Raw genomic sequence first — 19,159 nt, 5'->3', positions numbered from 1 at the left:
TCCATATTAGGATAATACAGATACTCAAAGGGTAAGAGAGGACCATAGCCAAGAGCCCACTATATAGGTATAGTTCAGACCAACTTTATACTCTTTCTAAAGTCTTAAGAACAAGCAGGTTTTCCTGAAGGACTTTGTCCTATCCAGATGATTGCCAGGCTCCCTTGAGCTGACACTTTTAGATGAGAATAATGGTGTCTGTTGGAAGGCCACCCAGCTAGCTGTAACATGAGAAGGAGCCTGTTTGTTTGGGAGTTTCTGTCCTGCCCGGCCCCCCAGCTGTTTACTCCCAGAGAAAAACCACACAAGAGATCTCTAGAAGTTATAATGCTGATTGGCCCATTAGGTAAGGCTTCTTACTGGCTAACTCTCACATCTTGATTAACCCATTTTTCTTATCTATTTTAGCCATGTGGCTCTGTACCTTTTCCAGCTGGCAGATCACATCCTGCTGCTTTGGTGATCTGGGCAGGAGTGGGAAGAATCAACTTCCTCCTCCCCAGAATTCTCCTGCTCTCCTTGCATCATTTCCACTTCCTGTCTGGTTTTCCCACCTACACTTCCTGCCTGGCCAATCAGTGTTTATTTAAAACATGACTGACAGAATACAGACAATTCTCCCATACCAGCTAGCTTAGACATAGAAATTGTAGTGATTAAGTCATTGCTTGGTCCATTAGCTCTATCTTCTTATTGGCTAACTCTTATATTAATTTAACCCATTTCTACTAATCTGTATATTGCCACATGGCTGTGGCTTGCCGGGTAAAGTTCCCATCTATCTCCAGCAGTTTTATGGCTTCTCTCTAACTCTGCCTTCCTCCTCCCATGCTATAGGCCAAGCCAGTTTCTTTATTCATTAACCTATGGAAGCAACACATGGACAGAAGGACCTCCCATACCAGTCATTGTTGCTTACCAAAAAGTCTCCTGCTAAATGAATTGCTTCACAAATCTTAGGACTCTTAGAAGCAAGTGTATATTATCTATCTATGCCTTTCTTTGCAGTTTATTCTTGCATGCCATGGTGGTTTGAATGGGAACCCTACAAACTCCTATATTTGAATATTTGTTTACCAGTTGCTGGACTGTCTAGGAAGAATTAAGAGATGTGGCCTTTTTGGAGGAGTGTGTCACTGAGTGTGGGCTTTGTGGTTTCAAAAGCCGCAGCCAATTTCTCTCTCTCTGTCTCCTGTCTACAGATCAATATGTAAGTTCTCAACTACTGTTCAAGAATCATGTCTTCTTGTTTTCTGCCATGTTTCTCACCCCCTAAAACTATAAACAATTCCCAGGTAAGTGATTTCTTTTAAAAAGTTGTCTTAGTCATGGTGTCTCTTCACAGCAATAGAACAGAACTAAGATAAAAGTTGGTACCAGGAGTGGGGTATTGCTGTGACCTGACCATGCTGCTTTTTGTACAATGTGAACTTGGTATTGTGGATTAGAAAAGTGGTTGGGTGATTTAAGCAGGGCTTAATGGGCCATCCTAGTAGAAGCAAGGAAGATAGTTGTGTTAAGAGCAATATGAAATGTAGAAGCCCAGCTCAAGAGAATCAGCAGAGAATAAATGGAGGCATACCTTTTTTTTCCAACTACCCAATTCCAAATAAACACATAAAAGCTTATATTAATTACACAATGTTTGGCCTATGGCTCAGGCTTACTACTAACACACACTATTGCTGTGGGACAATGGTTTGTACCCTGTCAATTGTATTTTAATAAAATGCTGATTGGCCAGTAGCCAGGCAGAAAGTATAGGCAGGACAACCAGACAGGAAGTAGAGACGGGTCAATGAGAACAGGAGAATTCTGGGAAGAAGGAAATCCTAGTCCACAGTTATGACCCAGTCATAGAAGAAGCAAGATGTGACTGCCTTGCTGAATAAGATTCCAAGCCACGTGACTAACATAGACAAGAATAATGGGCTAATATAAGTTATAAGAATTAATAAGAAGTCTGAGCTAATCTGTTTATAACTAATGTAGACCTCTGTGATTCCTTTGGAACTTAACAACTACATGAACCTGGCAGGACAGAAAACCTCAGTCAACACACTAACATTTAAATTAACCCATTTCCATTAATCTATGTATTGCTGCTAGGCCATGACTTTACCCATTCTCTGACATCTTATTCTACCTTAGTATGGGCCAAATCAACTTTTATTATCAACCAAGAAAAGCAACATATATTCACAGCACACAGAAGAATTATCCCACAACAAACCAGTTTTGTGATATTTTCACAAAGAGTACAGCTGCGTTTTACCCTTATTCAAAAAATCTGCTGGAGGTTGAGTTGAAGAATTTTGGACTAATATCATTATTTTCAGAGGGAAATTCAAGATAACCTAGTATTGGTTAAGTCTCATGGCTATTTGTGATCACTCTTATACAGATCTACAATAAAAAAGGAGTAAGAAGGGCAATAGGAAAACCAAAATATATAGCTCTCAGAGAAAAAGAGCACAGGAAAAGTTATGTTGGAGCCAAGTCCTGTGCTCAAGGAGATAATAAATTTTTTAAAGGCCTGATGCAAAATGCAATAAAGGAGTAGAAACTTCAGATCAAGATCCCACCTAGATAATTCTACAACCTTCAGGGCAACACCACACCTAGATAATTCTGCAACCTGTGAGAGGAAATGATCCAAGAGATTTCTTTAACTTAAAAGCATCAACAAGGTAAACTTATGCAAATGTCATTCAAGATGTGGTCCAGATTCCATCTCAATCAAGCAGAAGAACTTGGCAATTTTGGCCCTGGGGTTCTGGCTTTACCTAGAAAGACACATGTATAAAGGCATGGTGGGATCTTCCTACATACATAAGGAAATCCATGGAGGCAAGGCATGCAGGGGAAGAATCCATGCAAAGAGGCCTGGAAAGGTCATTGTTTGGAGTTGTTAAGGTAAAACCTGTATTGCATTGGAAACCCAAAAGTATTGAAGATGCCAGAGTCATGGAATTCCTGCCCAGGAAAGCTGTAGCCAGGATATGGAACCAGCCCAAGAGAGAGAAGTGTGACACTGTAAGCAAAGCTCAGAGGAAAGAGCTATCTAAGTACTTTGCCATCAGACATAGAGATAAAGGATTTGAATCCTGTTTTGTTTCAATCTTTGGATATTGGATTTTTAAAGACTATGGGGTCTTTTGAAGTTGGACTGAATGCATTTCCCAATATGATATGGCTACAAAGCCTATGGGAGGGGAATGTAGTGGTTTGAGTGAGAATGGCCCTCCATAATCCCATATATTTGAATGTTTGGTTCCCATTTAGTGAAGTATTTAGAAAAGATTAAATGTGGTTCTTTTGGAGGAAGTAGATCTCTGGGGGTTAACTTTGCGGTATCAAAAGCCCACCTCAGTCCCAAATTCTCTCTCAGCTACTGTTCAAGACAGTATAGTTCGACAGCTTATCTGTCACTCTCTTTATAATGGTAGTGAGAGACTATCCCTCGACATTGTAAGCAAGCCCCCAATCAAATGCTTTTTTTAAAAAAAGGTCCCTTGGTCATAATGTTTTTTCACAGCAATGAAACATTAACTAAAATACATGTCTCACAAGGTCATTCCTTTGTCAGGTAACTAGAGTCCTGCAATTCCAGGTTTTGGTTTCATAAGCTTTTGACTAAAGGTGGGTGAGGCTCCAGCCCTAGTGCCTTTCAGATTTGATAAAAGCTATCTAGCTACCTGATCACTGATCACTGGATATCTTTCCCTCAACAGCCTGAGAAGTTCTCTTAATCTGAAAGAAACCCTAACCCAGGCCAGATTGACATCTGTGGCTTTCACGCGCGCTCGCGCACGCAAACACACACACACACACACACACACACACACACACACACACACACACACGCAAAGTTCAGGCATAACCACATTGTCACAATTTTGAAGATCTCATTAAAGAACAGTTCATATAAGCTTAAACACATGAGAGCAAGGAGAAAAGGGCGCTCAAGGGGAATAGGATAAGACACTCCAGAGTGCAGATGTGGGCTTCTCCAAGAATGTCTCAAGAAGTAAGACAAAAAAAGTGGGGCTTGAACTTCAAGAGAAAGCCACAGTTAATTATCTTAGCCTTAGCCATATAGGACATTTGGGTGGCTTTCAGGTTTTTTCTCAAAAGCTCGCTGAGAAACGTCTTTCTCCTTTGTCTCACCCTTTTGATAAATGAGGTAAGTGTGGTGGCTCTAGAGAGACCTTGGATAGAATTATAATCTGACAAGGTAAAACCCGAAGCCAGTAGGATTGTGGGAGAATGTAATATTAGAACCCGGCTGCTGCTCAGACTATAAAACATCCCCACAGCCGTTCCTCCCCTCTCACACTGACAGGAGCTCTATAAAACATCCCTACAACCGCCCTCCCCTCTCACACTGACAGGCGCTCTGCTGAGACACTGTGAGTCTCCAGCTGCAACCTTCCAGATGCCAGGGTTTCTCACTGGGGAGGCGAGCTCATTTCAAATCAGGTATTGGTGAAAGTGTACCCTTCTCCCACCCCCTCCCCAGCCTCCTGCCTGAGAATCAGAGCCTTGCTCCAGGCTTAGGCTGTGAAACCTCCCGCATCCTCCGAAAGGTGTAAAAAGAGACTCCCACATCTGCCATATGGGCCCTGATTTTCTCTCTTCAGAGAGCCCACCATAATGGCTGTCTCTGTTGCCTGGGCCTGAAGGTTCATCACGCCACTGCCATGCTGTTGCCTGCCTGTGTGTGTGTGTGTTTACAACGTCAATAAATATTCTAGTAAACTTCATCCCACACTACTCTGTCTCAGTCCTCTTGGGCCGGCATCCAAGACCTTCCGCGTTTCACAGGGAAATTTTGGTGTGTCCTTTCTTATGAAATTCCTAGGGATTGAATGTTTATGATGGAGGAGGGAGAATCAGTTGGCTGCTTGCTTCCCTGAAAACTAGATGTTGGGTGGGGGAGCACCTTTTCCTGCTCATGTCCTCCAAATTTTCCCTCTTTCTGCCAGGCCTTAGCCTGTGTCTTTCTTCAAATATCTCTCCTGTCCATTTGCTTGCAATTTTTCTGACGTTTGTTATTATTCTCTGTGTGTATGAATGCATAGTGTATATATGTGGACAACGGCACCGTGTGGCACCTGTGGAGGTCAGAGGGCAACTTTGTGTGGTCAGTTCTCTTCTTTCTGAATGTGAACTTTGAGGGTCAAACTCGGGTCAAGTTGTTTGGCAAGTGCCCTTACCTGCTAACTCATCTCACTGGTCCCCCATTTCCTTTTATATTTAGTGTTTCCCCCCTTTTACCTCTTTACTGTTTTCTGTTTATATACTTATAGGCATTCTCTTCAGGGGTCAGGGGAAAGCATTTTCCTTTCAGATACAAACCTGATCTTCCAGGCACCATTTTCTAAGTGGCATGATTTTAATAATTTGATTTTCCAAGTTTCTTCTACTCTTATTATCTAATCGTATTTCGAGTTTATGTCTTTCTTCCAATTTGTACTATGCTTTTGTTTTCTGCTTGCTTTTTTTCTTTTCTTTCTTTCTCTCTTTTTCTTTCTTTCTTCCTTTCTTTCTTTCTTTCTTTCTTTCTTTCTTTCTTTCTTTCTTTTTTTCCCACATAGGGGCTCACAGAGACTGAAGCAACAATCATAGACCCTGTATGGGCCTGAACTAGGTCTTCTGCATACATGTTATGATTGTGTAACTTGGTTTTTGTTTTGTTTTTCTTGGCTTTTTTTTTGAGACAGGGTTTCCCTATGTAGCCTACAGAGTTACCTCTGTTATTCCTGTAAGTCCTGGAACTCCCGTTGTAAACCAGGCTAGCCTCAAACTCACAGAGATCTGCCTGGCTCTGCCTCCGGAGTGCTGGGATAAAAGGCATGCTCCACCACTGCCAGGCATGTAACTTGCTATTCTTATTGGGACTCCTAACAGGGGAAATGAGCGATGTCTCAGACTCTTTTGCCTGCTCTTGGGACCATTTTCCTCCTACTTGGTTGCCTTATGCAGGTTTGTGTATAGGCCAAGTCTTGTTATAACCTGTTATGCCATGTTTTGTTCATATCCTTGGGAAGGTTGCTCTTTTCTGAATGGAAGCAGAAAAGTGGTAGATCTCAGGAAGAGGGGAGATTGGGAGTATTGGACTGGAAGGAGTGGTGGGAGGAGAAACTTGATCAGGTATGAGAGAAAAATATTTAAAATATATACATAAAAAATTTGCACATATCCATTCTCAGTAGCCATCTAAGTGATCTTGTTCTTTTTAGGTATCAATGGTACTTTTACATATTACTTAAAATGAAATTTTAGCCTTTTAAAATCAACATTAATTAAATTAATAAATTTAGCTTTTTGATCTGATGCACACCTGGTTTAAAATATAACATTGATAGTGAATGTCTTGTCTATCTTTAAAAGTAACTGCAATATCTCTTCTACGATCAAAAATTGTTTTATTAAAATGAATGTTTAACTACCCACTTAACTACCCACTGCCTTAGTTACTTTCCTGTTGCTGTGATGAGATGATCAAGACTAAAAGCAATAATACAGTGAAGAAATCATTGCATGGGTTTATGGATCCAGAGAGAGAATGTTTGTAATGCGGGGGAGGCATCACTGCAGTGAGCGGGAGCAGGTATCTGGGACCTCACCACACAGTAAGCAGAGAGTGAACTGGAAGAGAAGTGATGCTATAAAACCTCAAAGTTGCCCCTTTTCCCTCCAGTGAGGCACTATCTTTGGCAAGGCTACAATTCCTTAGGTTTCCATAATCTTCCCCAAACAGAAAAACCACTGTAGACTATGTGTTTAAATATATAAGCCTACAGAGAACATGTCAAATCTAAACTATAATATCCTATGAACTTAAACAATTCAACTATTTTAAGAATCATCTACAGTATTTATTTTTATTTTTATTTATTTATTTTTTATTTAAAATTTATTTATTTATTCATTCAAAATTTCCACCTCCTCTCCTCCTCCCATTTCCTTCGCACTCCCCCTCCCTCTCCAGTCCTAAGAGCAGTCAGGGTACCCTGCCCTGTGGAAAGTCCAAGTTCCTCCCCACTCCATCCAAGTCTAGGAAGGTGAGCATCCAAACAGGCTAGGCTCCCAAAAAGCCAGTCCATGCAGTAGAATCAAAACCCAGTGCCATTGTCCTTGGCTTCTCAGTCAGCCCTCATTGTCAGCCACATTCTGAGAGCCTGGTTTGATCACATGCTCGTTCAGTCCCAGTCCAGTTGGCCTTGGGGAGCTCCTATTCGATCAGTCCCACTGTCTCTGTGGGTGGATGCACCCCTAGCAGTTCTAAATTCCTGTTCTCCCTCCTTCTGCTCTTCATCTGGGCCTTGGGAGCTCAATCCAGTGCTCCATTGTGGGTCTCTGTCTCTATCTTCATCCATGGCTAGATGAAGGTTTTATGGTGATATGCAAGACATTCCTCAGGCTATGGGACAAGGCCAGTTCAGGCACCCTCTCATCTGCTGCCCAAAGAACAAGCTGGAGACATCTCCTGGGACACCTGGGAACCACTCTAGAGATGATGATATAATAAAATTTAAAAGAAAATAAATAAATTCTACAAATTAGAAAGATAAAAAGAGAATCATCTACAGTAGTCAATAGCAAGTATTTCTTTTCTTTCTTTCTTTCTTTCTTTCTTTCTTTCTTTCTTTTTTTTTTTCTTGAGACAAGGTTTCTCTGTAGCTTTGGTGTCTGTCCGGAACTAGGTCTTGTAGACCAGGATGGCCTCAAACTCCCAGAGATCTACCTGCCTCTGCTTCCCCAGTGCTGGGATTAAAGGTATGTGCCACCACCACCCGGCAATAGGAAGTATTTCTTAATTAGTTGTTTGATGATGTGAGGTAGATGATACTGTCCTGAAGGTCCTACCACACTCTGCTCCTGCCAGTGCAAACTGAGACAGGAGTGATAAGAGTAGTATGATCAAATTCAGGCTTGAAAAGACAACACTACCTATGTGTCTCACAAAAGATAAGTCCTTGGGTAGGAAAACATAAAAAAGTCTCAAGTTTTCATGAGGTGATCACTGCTGGAAAATGCCACACTGTGAAAGAGAGTTGTGCTCTGCAACTTTCTGTGAACAATTTGTTGGGCAGAGACTCTCGATGTGTCTTTTTCTTCCGTTACTATCTCCTTTCAAAATCACCTTCAGGCCACACTTCCTCTCACCCTGAAAACACACTGGTTTCTCATGTGAAAACGGTGTTAGGCAAAGGAAGGAGGAAATATCACAAGTGTCTCTGTAGGGTAAAAAAAGCCAATGAGAAAACACCCTGGCCCTGAGATCATAACCAAGGAAACATATCCTGCTCGTAACCAACTCAGGACTTGAGATCAGACCAATCTCTGAGCACAAAATCCAGGCAATCCCTGATCTTGTCCCAAACTCAGCAATTGAGATCCTACCAATGCCCACCCTGAAAAATCCGTGTCCCTAAGAAGCTCTATATAAGCCGTGTACCTGTTCAGTTTGGAGATGCCTGAAACAAAACTGTTCCAATCCCAGGAAACTGAGCAGGGCTGTAACACTTCTCAGGAGCAGGACTGTAACAATCTCACTGGGAAACCCTCCTCTTCTGGAGCATGCGTTAGGAAACTTTTCCTGGAAAAAGGACTATAATAGTTTGCTGGTGAAAACTTCCTGCACAGGTATAGCAATGTAACACTTCCGTTGGGACACCTTTCCCTTCAGAGCTGTAAGAGATGTATCTCTGAGGTTTAGGGCATCAAGCATAAAGCGTAAGTTGTCACAGGTTAGGCAGCAGAGAAGAAAGTGAAGTCTGTAGGGTTTAGTTGTCATGGCAAAGAACAGCAAAGAAAGGCTGTTTCTTCCTGGAAAGGTGTAGTTCCTTTTATTAATTCATTTTTAATTTCTCTCTGTGAATTTTAGTCTTCTTTATTACACCTATTTGTCATAACTTGTTCTGGAAAAAGTCATTGCAGTAAAGCAATTTCCTCCTGGTCTGACATAAACAGCAGCCATCTTAGAGCATCAGTTACTGAGCTATCCTAGAGCACCTTATACCTGCTGTCAGGACAACAAAGTAAGGGGAAGGGAGGCTCTGATGACATGTCTGTGGTAAAGGTGACAAAACTAACTTCTCTCAGAGGAGGAAGGGGAAGGAGCCCCAGGCACCCACCTAAGATTATAGACATCTACTCCCACCTGCCCTTCAACTACAGATGGCCTGGGAGAGGGGAGGGGGTTCTAGAGCATTAAAGAGTTATAGGGTTAACCAGAAATATTTCTGAAATCTGACCAAACACACAAATCAAGGCCACTACTCCTAAATTGTCTAATTTCTATCTTCTGTTCTTATTCCTAACAAATAAGATCAGTGATTTGTTCACAGCACAACTGTGACTTTAACTGCAAATACTATAATAGAATAGAAAAGAGAACAGGATTTAAGACAATGTATTTACCATGAATGATAATAAATCTCAAGAGATTTCGGCTAGTGACCAAGTCATTGTCCTTGTGAAATATTTTCATGAAAATAAGCTATTGATAAGGTCAAATAACCATTACAGACAATATCTTTTGTGACTATGTTGACTCACAGCCACAAATTAGCTTTAAATTTCTTAATATGCATATTGTTAAGTAAAAGTAATATATAGTAACAATGTGTAAATAAGCTCATAAATAATTTATTCAAACCCAGAGAACCACAAAAGCTTTGTGCACTTTTTACCACACTTGTCATTTTTGTAGGGGAACAAATAGCTCACACTGTGCATAAGTGGTTGTGTATGTGTGTGAGTGTGTGTGAGGGTATGCATACTTATAATCTATATCTGCATCACATCTATATACTACTATTCTTAGGAAATTATACCTTTATTATAAATCTTTCTACTTTGCCATTTGATCTAATCAGAACACAGATTAAAGCTTTCCAGATTCTAGACTTTTAGGTTCACATGAATGAGAGATTCTGATTCATTTATTTTAACTCTAAAGAGTCTATCTATCCTACTTCATGACAGACTATTTATTTTTCTATACTGCACACAGGCAAGTAGAAATAGATCTATGTGTAAAATCACCTTTAGGTTCCCAGTCAAATAAAAAGAAAAGAAATGGTACCTTGAGGTCTCATGATGTCATTATGTTACACATAGTAATCCCAAGAAATTGTTTTACAATTAATACAAATTATGATGGCTAAGAAAAGCTTTATCTAGATTAATTGCTTAAGTAAGCAAAAGCTCCATAGACTTACAATAAAATTTTTAATTATGTTGAGAAGAAAATATTCTCTTTTTCCTGGAATGGGCTATTTATCTGACTAAATGTTCCCTTGTTTCTGTATTGGTTTTGATGCATTTGGAGCTGTGCTGTGGGCTAAAGGAACTCAGAGAAATAAAGCAAGCAATTACATAAGATTTGCATCAGGGCCTTCCTAGTATCTTGAAGTTTTACCAAAATCATTAGCTCGGAGGACCATGAGTGGCTGTTCCTTCAGTATTTGAGGGTAGGGCTAAAGAGACTTGCCATGACTTACCAAGGAGTTGTTAATCTGCCCTGTCATCCTGACTGCTTCCTCCCTCAGAACAAGAAAAGTCCAGGCATTTATTAAGGGAATTTTCTTTGAGGAGATGGCCATCATATAAGACGACCTGACTTTTCCTCCTACCACCTCAAGTGAACCTTGGATAGGAAACAAATCTCTAAAGGGGGGCCCTTGTAGCCCAGGAGGGCATTTGCAGACTATCTGTCGTCTGTCTTTACTCCTGCAGACTACAGTAAGAATGTTTCTGAAAGTGTCCTAGTTGTTCCTCCTCTGTAATATTTGGAGCATTGACACTAGTCTGTAGTTCTGTAGTCTCTTAAAAAGTAAGAACAAGAGCCAGGCTGAAGCAGACTACTTCGAAAACTGAGCTGCTAGGGAGAGACAGGGTGGAGAAAAGGGTTAGTGACTTAAAATATCCCTGAGAAACAAAGTAGACAGAGTCTGACAGTAGGGAAAACCCAACCCTTAACACTACTCTGATAAACCCTTCAGAGAAAGGCAATTGGTAGAGAAATGGAGATTTACCCTTATCATAAATGAGCTGTTGCTGCAGAGAATGTAGAGGACAAGATTGCCAGAGAAGTTGAGAGAAAATAAGGGGAGAAAAAGTCTAATTGCCATACTCCAAGCACTCTTTCCTTGGACTCTGAGCAGGCTAGCACCCACATAGGGGTAGATGATGCCAAAGAACAGAGACAGTGAAATGGGAAAATCAGCCACCTTTCCCACATGAGCTCACTTCTCCTACCAGACTTAATGAGGTATGCTGGGGGAAGGGAGGATGGGAGATGAAAATGTGAGCACTTGGCCCTGGTACTTCAGAACTAGGCTGAGAGACAGAAATAATCAGACAAGCTGTGGGACATCCTGAAATACCATCATTTAGAGGGAAGAAGGAACAGTGTCTGAAGTTCAGCTTATATAATACAGCAATGACACAGAAATATAAGACCAGTTCCAAAGTTCTCAGGAACTGCCATTTCGGGGAAAACAATTGTCTTTGTCTGTCTGAGACATCTAGATATATGTAACACTAAGGCTGCTTTTACCATGTCTCTTCAGAGTTGAGTGATAAGTTCATGGACACCCCCCCCCTCTCTCTCTCTCTCTCACACACACACACACACACACACACACACACACACACACACACACACAAACACACTCATGGTTTTGGCAAGGAACACAAGGTTGGGTTGGTTCCAGACTCCAATTTTAGACTTTGACTATGTACAACTTTTGTTTCTTTTCTATGTAACATACACACATATCAATGAAGCTTTTAATATAAAGAAAAGAATATTTTAATTATGAACTGAATCCAGTAATATTTACCCTTATTTTATATCTGTTTGGTGATTCCCTTTGAAAGCAGATCTTGTTGAACTCTGAGTTTCCTTCTATTGTCCATCACTAAGATTCACAGTCAGCTCTAACATTCCCAAGAACAAAATTATTCAACTATGATGAAAGGGGAAGTGAAGAAAGAAATACAAGAAGTCTCCTGTTATAGATTTAAGAATTTCCTAGGAAACAAAAACACAGAGCAAAATGTTGAAAGTTACAGATTGTAACAGAATGTTACATTTACGAAATAAAATGCAATCAACTACTAACAACAACAATAACAACAACAACAAAAACCTTGTTCATTCTTCCAGTTAAAAACTACACTGAATCGCTCATATGTGTTTGTAGGATATTTTTACAGATAGAGAAAAAACCTTTATATTATTATAAATTGTAAAAGTTGAATACCAAGAATAGTGTAGATAAGTTAACTGCTGCCAGCACACACACACACACACACACACACACACACACACACACACACACAAGTTTTCTAGTAAAGAATGACAGTCTTTGATGAGTAAAACTACAATTATAAGTGACTACTTCATGGAGAAGGCAAATTTTAAGCTAAATCTTGAATAGGAGAAGACACTTAGGCAAAAAGCAAAGGGGTGAGGGGATTGAGCAGCAGAGCTACTTCAGACAGTGGCGAGCACATTTAGAAACAGATCCTCAAGAAGGAACGAAACGCCAATAGTTCACTTGCTGTTACTGAAACTTGTGCTTTGTTCAAAGTAGGAGCAGTAACTGTAAATGGAAGGAAAGATCAAGAAGCCAGCTTTTTCAAATTCAGGGGATGCTTTGAGACAGTGAGACGGAGACAGCAGTGAATAGAGTTCAGAGAGCTCTGCACTTCAAGCAAAACCTCCACTTATGTACATACGCTATCTGCGATGCTAAGTTTTAATGGAATGCTCTGCAGCTAATAGAAAAAAGGAAAGGCTTTAAGGATCTCAAAGAAACACAGAAGGATCATAGACGTGTAGAAAATTAGAAAGAAGAAAAAAGAGGAAAAAAGAAGGAACATCGAGTTGCAAACCGCAGAATACCAGCGAATCTGACACAGAGTTCTTTTTCCTTCTTCGTCTCCATTTCCCGGATTCTAACTCTGAAACACCTATCAAGTTGCGATTTTCTGTCAAGTCCTAAATATTTGCTTACAAAATCATTTTAATTACATATTTTACTAAAAACAAAAACAATTCCCATTCATTAGAACTCCTTCTCTAGTAAAGGAGACAAATATACATACCAGATACCTTAAAATGTGATAAGCCAAGTATTTTCATGGTTTCCTGACCTTTCCTAAAAAGAAACAGAAGAGGAGTGAATTTGGGGTGGGAACAGAGGGGGGTTAGGAGGTAGGGACTGAGAGGAGAGGAAGGATGGGCACTGCTTTATTTATTTTGATTTAGTTTAAAAGAGTAGCATGGTCAGTGGATTAGATGAGACTTGTATTCTAATCCCAACTTTGCTGTCATTTTTAGATAAGAGCTTCTGATATTTTGCTAGTTATCAACTCTATAAATATGTTAATTCTTGCTCTCTTTTTTATTAATCTTGTTTGTTTGTTTATTTTATATGCCCTCCCCCATCTCCTCCCAGTCCCCACATCCACAATCCACCCTCTGTTCCCACCTACCCCCATCCACTACTCCTCCTTTTCAGTTAAGGAAAGGGCAGGTCTCCCATGAGCACCAATAAACATGGCGTATCAAGTCACAGTAAGACTAAGCACTTCTCCACATATTAATGGTGGACAAGGAAACCCCATATGAGGAGTAGGGTCCCAATAGCCAGTAAAAGAGTCAGAGACAGCCTCTGTTCCCACTCTTAGGAGTCCCACAAGAATACCAAGCTACATAACTATAATAAACAAGCAGTGTGCCTAGGACAGTCCGATGCAGGCTCCTTTGTTGTCAGTTCAGTCTCTGTGACCCCTATGAGCCCAGGGTAGCTGATTCTGTGGGTTTTCTTGAGGTGTTCTTGATCCCTCTGGATCCTACAATCCTTTCTTCCACTCTTTTGCAGGATTCCCCAAACTCCACCTAATGTCTGACTGTGGGTCTGTGTCTATTTCAGTCAGTTGCTGGAGGAAGTCGATATGATGACAAGGGGACTAAGCACCAATCTGGTCACAGGAGATTGCCAATTCAGGCTATGAATCCACTACTGATAGGAGTCTTATTTGGGACCATCCTTGTAGATTCCTGGGAGGTTCCCTTGCTCCAGGTATTTACCTGACCTGGAAATGACCACACCCTTCCAGCAGTCTCTTTCAGTGCTCTCCTCTTCTGCTTCCTCCCTCCAAACCTGATCTCTCATACTCCCATCCCCACCTGCCCTCAGTCCACTCTTCTTTTTTATGGGAGGAGTCATCTGCCTTGTTGCGTAATAGTGAAGAACACCTGACTAAGTAGACAAACAACTCTGGAGCACCTACCACACATAAACACTCAGGAAATGTTTGGGATGCTACCAGGGAACAGAAAGACAGGAGGAGACAAAACAGGTAAATCAAGGGGTTTTGGAACAGAGTGGGGCCACTGCTGCGAGTTATACTTCTAACTAAGCTTGCTATTACCTCCTAAAGTGATAGATATGACTGAATGTTTCCCAGTGCTTGCTTTCTACTGGCCCATGCTAGGTCCTAGTTTGCACACACTCCAATGCATTCATTATAAACGCATCTTCTTCCCCTCGCCTCACACCGTTTCCTCTGTCTGTGCTCCCAAAGTGTGGAAACCGCAAATCTATTAGACTCTTTTCTTGGCTTTCTGTTATTTTCATTCAAAAATATCATCAAAATCAATTGATTTTGAAGCAAATTTATTTTCCAAATTTGACTTTATCTCTTTACATTTGCTCATCTTTTCTCACTTGAAATTCTGAAATATTACAACTTTTTTCTTGGGTCCAGAATCTCTTCAACCTTGTCATTGATCAATTTTGTTTACTCATTCACTCTGCCAAGGTTAATTGGGCAAGATTCCAGGAAAGCCCGCCATGTTAGGAAAGCAAGAAGGCATCCCTTGTAGCTATGAAGCATTTCTTTATTTTGCCACATATAGTATTTACAAAGCTAATTATGTCTGCCATGTAAACTCTCAGTTTCCATGTATTGTACACACTATGGCTTGGCATGTTCCAGAACCCTATTCAACCCTGGGAAAGTAGTAACCTGGTGTGAAAGGTCCTTCTGTCTGTGTGTTGCTTTTCTTGGTTAATGAATAAAGAAACTGCCTTGGCTTGTTGATAGGGCAGAACTTAGGTAGGTGGGGAAGACAGAACTGAATGCTGGGAGAAGGAAAGAATCAGGTAGAAGCCAAGGATTCTCCGCCTGAGACAGATGCTGGTTAGAATCTTTGCCCGTAAGGCACTAGCACGTAGCGATACACAAATTAATAGAAATTGATTAAATTAATACAAGAGTTAGCCAATAAGAAGCTAGAGCTAATGGGCCAAGTAGTGTTTTAATTAATACAATTTCTGTGTGATTATTTTAGTTCTGGGTGACCGGGACGAACAAGCCACTCCATGCAACAGTAACCAACTCTAAATCTCTGCACTTGCAGCCAATGAACATTTTTCAGTTTCCCAGGATTACATTTACATCTGGATTGCAGACTGTAGTTTGCACGTCTTTTCTTCCCTCTTTCTGTTTTGAGGAAATCATTCAATTTTAAGGACTGTCTTAATAATCTTCCTCTTGAAAAAGAAGTCAGTCAACGAACATGTTTCTACAGTCTCCACCTCCTGGTTTAACTGCAACATTAATCATCAAACTATTTGAACTTTATTTTCTGACACTTTGACTTTAGGCTTTTTGATTAGCAATGGAATGCTTTTCTGCGTATTTCTAGAGAATGTCCCTCTTATCATCGTCCTCAGGCCTTTTCTGAATCCATTAGTATTCAAGTTACCAGACCTGGATGAGAAATGGACAACGTAGGGCCTAAGTTGAAGCATCGTTTGTTACTTCCTTTGTGTTTATCTATTCCTGGCATGCTTCAGAATACCTACTATTCACTGCTCTGTAGAAGAAATGTAATGAATCAGGTACATCTTCTATGTTCTAGACATACAGTCCAAAAGATAGTTCACAGGGACATTCACATACACTCCTGGCTTCAACTGTTTGTACACTTGTACACTTTCTTCTGTAATTGCAGGCTGGATACTTGCCCTTTTATAAATCAATGTATGATTTATGAAAAAATGGTATTCTTTTATGTTAATCTACCTGAATCTGAATTATAAGTTAGAAACATAATTGGTGTAAAATCTACAACAATTTAAAAGTTTTAGTCCTATGGCTACTCAACACATCATCCTAATTTCTTTAACTGAGGAAAATTTGATGATGAAAATTTAACCCTCCCTCCCCTGATGTGTAGCATATTTCAACATTGAATTCATTTTGTCACCCAACAAACAAGAACACTACATGCTAACAATATTGCAAGTCTCGGACTACATGGAGTTAAATAAAAATTCTTTGTTCCCACAGTACTCCCAATATAGAACAATTAAGAAAAGAAAATTTAGAAATAGCATAAGATAGCAACTTCTATAAAAAGAAACCTATAGAGCACACTGTATAGTCAGAACCTAATTTTATGTAATTGGACAGGCACATCTAGGAGAAAAATACTCCAGTCCAGAAAAGAGCAAGTGTCCAGTCTGCAGTTACAGAAGAGAGCAAAGTGTGCAAACAGCCAAAGCCAGGTGTGTGTGTGTGTGTGTGTGTGTGTGTGTGTGTGTGTGTGAACTTCCATGTGGAATATCTTTCGAACTGTGTGTGTCTAGAACATAGACAATGTATCAAAGTCATTATGGTTCTTCTACAAAGTAGTAAATAGTAAGTATTCTGCAACATGTTAAAAGCAGATAAACACAAACTAGAGAAACTCATAAAATTTTATATAAGTACATATACATATATTTAATTTACTCTTTTAGAATTGCTTGAACACTCTAGATTACCAAACTTAACAACCAGTGCAAGATTAGCTTATACTCACTGTGAGTCAGACCTTTTATTTCGTTTCCATCAATTAATCAGTGATGTTAAGACAGAAATGACTTGAAACAGATCATATTTGGACACCGAAAATTAGTTGTTAGACACATTCATTTGCATATTAATATGTGAATGCATATTTGAATGGAATCAAACATGGGCATTTATTATGAGCATTACAATGATAGAGTGGTTCTGCAGTTCAGTCTGGAAACAACTTTATGGTAGCAGGTGACGTCAGCCACGATACTTTTGTTTATGAACTTGTATGCTATCATTATTGTCCTACTTTGTTTAAAATCATAAAGTCCTAAAGGAGTCCACAGGACAGCAGACAAATGCTTCTCATCCCAGCATTGGTCAGTAGAAACAAGGAATTGAAGAGTAGGAAGATGTGATGCCAGAGTCACTTAGACCTGAGTTAAATTCTACAGCTGATCTGAGTGACTTGGGGTGAAATGAAAATGCATTCCATCATTTCTTCACACAGGCTCAAATAACTCTTGCTCACCCATTGAGCTCAACTAAAGTCATCTCCTTTGACATCTAGGTGATTTCAAGGAGCAGCTCTAGGCATGTCTCCTACCCTGCGTTCTCAATAGTCTCAAATGACTTCTCAAGTTAATAACATGACCTATTTTTACCCAGCCACTCACCCCAAAATAATCTACGTTGTGATTGCCTTTTTTTTTTCTTTTGCTCAAGCACCGTATTGAATCCACAAAGGTTCCACGAACAATGTATGTGAAATGGATAGAAAATATGAATACCTCTTATACCCTCCAACATCGCACATGAGTGCAACACCCCATCGAGTTCTGGACAACTAACCCGACTGCATGCTTTTGTCCCAGTCATCTGCATTTGACTTTTCCCATAACCATTGAACCTAACATTTAAAATTAAAACCAGATTTTGCTTGCTTGCTCAAAATCTGCCCAAGTTCTTTTCATCTCAATCAAGGGAAACACATGTTGTCCAAACGTTACATATCCTGAACCTTAGAAAACTCTCAGACAGTATGTTCCTCAGCTTACTCCTCACTCAATCTCAGCAGCTTTGCCATGGTCAATGAACCTGTCAAGCCCAATCTGAGAGCAGGCGCTTTCCACCCATTCTGTCCTCAACCTCTCTTCAGATCCACACAAGGTTCACAGGTGCTCATCACCTCCTAAGAGCACCTCCTTGACTGCTTCCTTACAACATCCCCTTCCTCATCCAGATTGCTGACATTTCCTTGTCCCTAACATCGCAAACATACATATCTATTAGTTGTATGTCTTCACTAATGGATAATAATTTTCCTTAGAGCAGGATGTGTGTCTCTTGTTTAATGGGCTGGTACTCTTAGATTTTATTCCCATATAGCAAGCATGTGCTTGGTTAAGTGTGTTGAGGAAGCAAACTGTTTGCGAATTGTCTGTTCCTAGCCACTCCAGGTTCATCCTGAGATCTGTCTGTTGGGTCCACTGTACCTACTGCATCCTTTTCTTCCACAGCTTATGGTAGCTTTTTCTTCCTTTTCTGTAAGTATCACTGGGTTATTTCATTTTGGATTAGAGGACTACAAGTGCCTTAGTCATCATTGTATGACTAGGTTTGACCCCCAGACCTGTTTATAATAGCTGCATAATGAATATTGCTGCACCCTGTGGGAAGAGCTCAATGACAGCCTAGCACGCATAAGACCCTGGCCTTAATGTCCACCCAGTACCTCATCAGCAAACAAATACACTAACATTGTTAAATACTGAATAAATGGGAGCCATGATAATAATAACTGGTATTTTTATTTCACAAAATTAGAAACTTCTTAACTAATGTCTGCCTAAGGAGAAGAAAAGGCTAATTAAGAAGTAAATACAGGTATGAAAAATGAGCCATTTGTCATTGCTATTTTAATTTTAGGAGATACAATTGGCTTAATTTAGATTTATCATCCACGAGTAGTCTTGCTGTGGGAAAGGAGATGCCCACAGTTTATTTCTAGCTTGCTGGGAAGTATTGTCTCAGGCAAGGAAAATAAAGGGCATTAGCAGCATTGTATTTATTCATTTCTCAGACCACTGTGCATTCAAAAGAAACACTTGCACTGTCTAGGGAAGTAACATCCAAGACACAGCTAAATTTAAACACATTTATAAAGTGCTCTTGTCTACATAGAGAAAAAAAAGGAGAAACTAAATTACCTAGTGATTGAAAAGCAGTCACTAACCCATCAAGAAAGCTGTCAAGAGATTACACCATTATTTTCTGA

The sequence above is a fragment of the Myodes glareolus genome, chromosome 3 (genome assembly GCF_982192425.1).
Source record: "Myodes glareolus chromosome 3, mMyoGla1.1, whole genome shotgun sequence".
In the NCBI taxonomy this organism is placed as follows: domain Eukaryota; kingdom Metazoa; phylum Chordata; class Mammalia; order Rodentia; family Cricetidae; genus Myodes; species Myodes glareolus.
The sequence above is the reverse complement of the archived record's forward strand: the minus strand, read 5'-3'. Positions refer to the sequence as shown.